The 4,746-nt window shown below is 39.9% G+C and overlaps 1 pseudogene; it reads left to right on the forward strand.

Moving 5' to 3' along the window:
* Positions 1-1,037: 1,037 nt before the first annotated feature.
* Positions 1,038-4,283, forward strand: LOC100855514 (annotated as a pseudogene).
* The last annotated feature ends 463 nt before the right edge of the window (positions 4,284-4,746 follow it).

Here is a 4,746-nt window from a genome sequence, read left to right on the forward strand (position 1 = left end):
TAAATGGCCCTTAAGTCTCTGATAGTTTGAAATGATTTCTTATTGCCTGTCCATATTTCAAGATTGTCTTGTATTTCTTTAAAAATTGTTAGATATAGTTATTTCATGTTTGGTGTCTGATATGTTCAACATCTGAGGTCTTTGAAGTCCTTTACTCATATCTACCTGTTCTGCTGGATCTTGTTGATGGTGCCTTATGTTCTAGTATGCTTATAGTTTTTGCCAGAGGACTGTTTGTTCCTTCAAACATGTGTGTGTGTGAATTTCCAGAACTGATGAAAAGAAAAAAACCCATAGATTTAAAAAGAATCCCACTCCTACTCCCACTCCCACCCCCAAAAGTAAAGTTCTTAGGAGGACAAACTAAAAACATGTACACACATCTATATTTATAAGATTATATCAGCTTGAAGAAAAAACATGAAAAGATACACAATATATTTTTAACTAGATCATGTGAGCATGGAAGGAAAGAAGAGGGTGAGGAAAGAATGATGTGGGTGATAAGGATGAAGAAGATGGGAAATAAAGCAAAAAGGGGAACAGAAGATGCAAACATTTATGATTACATTTAGGAATTTTAGTTTTTAAAAAGATTTTATTTATTTGAGAGAGAGAATGAGCAAGAGAGCACAAGCCAGGGGTAGAGGCAGAGGGAGAGAGAGAGAGAAGCAGATTCCGCACTGAGCAGGAAGCAGGGGTATCCATCCCAGGACCCTGAGATCATGACCTGAGCCTAAGGCAGACGCTTAACTGACTGATCCACCCAGGCACTCCACATTTAGGAATTTTAATAAATGTATATATGTAGAAAAAAAGCTTAAAAATAAAATGTGTAAACAAAGGAAAACAATATATCTCTCTCTATAGAGAAAGATCCAAGATAAAACAATTAGAAACTGAATTTAAGGGTGGATTCAGAGAATAATGCCCTGTGACCACATGCAAAGGTGACTTAACCTTAGGAAGTACATCAACATAATTCAATCTACTATGTTAACTAATTAAAAGCCAATAATCTTATATTAAAATAAATATGTGTTCCTATTACCAGTGACTGGAAAGACCACTTGGCAGCCAAGCACTTCTCTGTAGAAGGTCAGTTGGAATTCAGGGCATTGCTGTTCATTGCCCACCCCACCCCCCAACCCTCAGGGCTCCTTTTAACCTCTTTGAGAACAAGAAGAAAATGAACAACATTAAACCCTATGCCCACCATGTGTTCATCATGGACAGCTGTGATGACTTGATACCAGAGTACCTCAACTTCATCCACTGGTGTGGTTGACTTGGAGGACCTGCCTCTGAGCATCTCCCTAGAAATGCTCCACCAGAGCAAAATCTTGGAGGTCATATGCAAAAACACTGTAAATGTGTGCACTGAGCTCTCCTCTGAGCTGGCAGCAGACAAGAACTATCAGAAATTCTACAAGGCATTTAAAAACCTAGAGCTTGGAATCTATGAGAACTCGACTCCTCAGGGAGGCCTTTTCCGAGGTGCTGAGCTACACACTTCTCTGGCTGGAGACGAGATGACTTCTCTTTCAGAGTATGTCTCCAACATGAAGGAGACCCAGAAGTCCATCCATTATGTCACTAGTGAGAGCAAAGAGCAGGTTGCCAAGTCTGCTTTTGCAGAGTGAGTACAGAAGCCGGGCTTTGAGGTAGTGTGTATGATGGAGCCCGTCGATGAGTACCATGAGCTGCAGCTCAAAGAGTTTGATGAGAAGAATCTGGTGTCAGTTACCAAGGAGGGCATGGAACTGCCTAAGGATGAAGAAGAGAAGAAGAAAATGAAGGAGAGCAAAGCCAAATTTGACCTCTGCAAACTCGTGAAAGAAATCTTGGATAAGAAGGTTGAGAAGGTGACAATCTCCAACAGACTGGTATCTTCACCCTGCTGCATTGTGACCAGCACCTATGGCTGGACAGCCAACATGGAGAGGATCATGAAACCTAGACACCTGGGGACAACCCTGTAGTGGGCTCTATGAGGGCCAAAAAGCACCTGGAAATCAACCCTGACCACCCCATTGTGGAGATGCTGCAGCAGAAGGCAGAGGCAGACAATGACACGGCTGTCAAGGACCTGGCGGTGCTGCTGTTTGGAAGGGCTCTGTTCTCTTCTGGCTTCTCCCTGGAGGATCCCCAGATCATTCAACTGCATCTACCACATGATCAGGCTAGGCCTGGGCATTGAAGATGAAGTGACAGCAGAGGAACCCAGTGCTACTGTTCCTGATGAGACTCCCCTCCCCACAACCCCAGGTTGATGAGGCTGTCTCTCTCGTGGGAGAGGTAGATTAAGAGTTTCCACCAACTGAGTTTGTACCCTGTGTATAGTGTCCTCATGGTTCTCCGGCAGCCCAGAGTGGCCCCCAGTTCCTTCTGCTGATGTCTAGTGGTTTTTTATTTTTCTCCTCTCTTTGAGGCAGGATACAAGGGGCTCAAGCCCTAGCCCTCCCCATATTTGTTAAGGGGTTTGGCTGTGTATTGTGGGGGGTTTTGTTTATTTTGTTCTGAAATTAAAGTATACAAAATAGATAGTTTTATACCAAAACAAATATATGCTCCTAAAAGAGGAATTGATAAAATTCAGAAACCATTCTTAATATATAATATATTTTAAAGTTAGTGAAAAAAATCAGCAATCAATTAAAAACTAAGCAAAGAACCTGAACAGGGTAATTGCGGTGGAGGAAAAGCAAGTGGCCAATCAAAACATGAAAAAATCAAATTGTCATTAAATGGTTAAGGAGATACAAATGAGGAACCTGAAGCCTTCATTTAGTCATATCTGCAGCAAATATTCTCTTCTGAACTGAGTCTGGCTTTCAAGATTATAGAAGTTATCTATTTATTAGCATATAGATTTTAAATGTTTCTCACATATGCTAATTTGTCATTCTTTTTATGAGTGTGATTTTGTTTTATTTCCTTGAGATTTGAAAAAACTGAAGAGATTATAAATATCCTATGGGTTATATAATATCCTACATAATGACATTAACATATAAATTAATATCATAAAGGATGGGAGGAACCGACATTCTCATCCCATGTTGTTGATGGGACTGCAAACAACAGATTTTGAAACATAGCAGCAAATATTAAACATGTTAATCTTTTGAACTTGTAATCCCACTTTGAGGAATCTATATTGCAGAAAATAAATGAATCAGACAATACAAGAATGTCTCTTGCAATATTACTTATAACATAAAACTCTGTGGGAAGTGGGGGAAGTGGAGGAGGCAGGGACAGCTGAACATCCATCAGGAATAGAATTTTAAGTTCTATGGGTGTTTGCAAAATGAGATCCCCACCCCCAATTATTGACATGATACACTGATTACTTTCTATGGAGGGATATTCATAATATACTACTAAGTGAAGAAAGGAAATATGGGATGTAATAGATAATGTGCTGATTTTGCTGATCCAGGATTCATTAACCTTTTTTGTAAAATAGGACCTGGGTTTTTCTTTTGGGAGTGTTTGTGTCACACACACACCTCTTACCAAATTCAAATGTTGAAATCACAACTCCCAGTGTGATGGTATTAGGAAGTGAGGCTGTTGGAAGGTAATAGTTCATGAGGGTGGATCCTTCATGAATTGGATTAGTGCCCTTAAAAGAAGAGCATGAACACTTTTTCTTAGTCTTTGTCCTTCTCCCTCCACCTTCCCTGGCCCTTCACAACTTTTCCTCCATCTCTTCCTCTGTCTCTGTCTCTCTCCAAGACAGCCATCTGTAAACCAGGAAGAGTGTCCTTAACCAGGTGCCAGATTTTCCAGTACTTTGATCTTGGACTTCTCAGCCTCTAGAACTGTGAGAAATAACTGCTTGTCCTTTAAGCTATCTTTATTATGGCAGCCCACACTAAGACGAGGACCCGTTCTCAGTCCATGTGTGCTCATGACACATGCCTGGATAATCAGAACATTCCTCTAGAGACAGGGATGAACCTGTAATCCAATCAGAGACAGTAAGTGCAAAATCTCATAACTTTCATTGATTCTGTTGAATGAGAAACACACTCTCTTTTTTCTGGGTTTGAAACTATAAAGATGTTCACTCAGAGCTGTGGTACCTCTCTTGTCACCACAGAAGGAGACTCCCAAGAATGTCCCTATATAGAGAAAAACAGAGTCAACACAAAGCTAGGCCAGGTGCTGATTTAAGTTCCTAGATCCAGTTATACTTGAAGGCTACTAGTTTTGTGAATCAATAAATACTCTCTTTTACTTAAACTACTCTGTTTCTGTTACTTATAATCAAAAGAGCCCTGCTTAATATAGAGAATCATGTGGATGATTTGATTCTGACTTTATAAAGCAGACCTTTTATAATTATGCATTTGTGTTTGGATAGATGCACATAATGTGAACACTGGGCTTCTCAAGGGGGTGGGGCTGCAGGAGGTGAAGGGGGGTTATACACCTCTGTAATGTTTGACTTGAATACAAGTGTTTGTATCTTTTGTAATTTTTAAAAACCTTATAAATAAAAAAAGTGAATTTCATATAATTTGTGTTTTTCCAAATATGGGATTTTATAGAGAGCATAATGGCGCCAGGTACCTGGGAAAAGAAAAAGAGCTTAACTTTGATACTAGAGACCTTTATTTAAAAAAAATAGATTTTATTATTTATTTATTTATGAAAGACACAGAGAGAGGGGCAGAGACACAGGCAGAGGGAGAAACAGGCCCCTTGCGGGAGCTCAACATGAGACTCAATCCC

This window comes from Canis lupus, chromosome 23 (assembly GCF_011100685.1).
Source record: "Canis lupus familiaris isolate Mischka breed German Shepherd chromosome 23, alternate assembly UU_Cfam_GSD_1.0, whole genome shotgun sequence".
In the NCBI taxonomy this organism is placed as follows: Eukaryota; Metazoa; Chordata; class Mammalia; order Carnivora; family Canidae; genus Canis; species Canis lupus.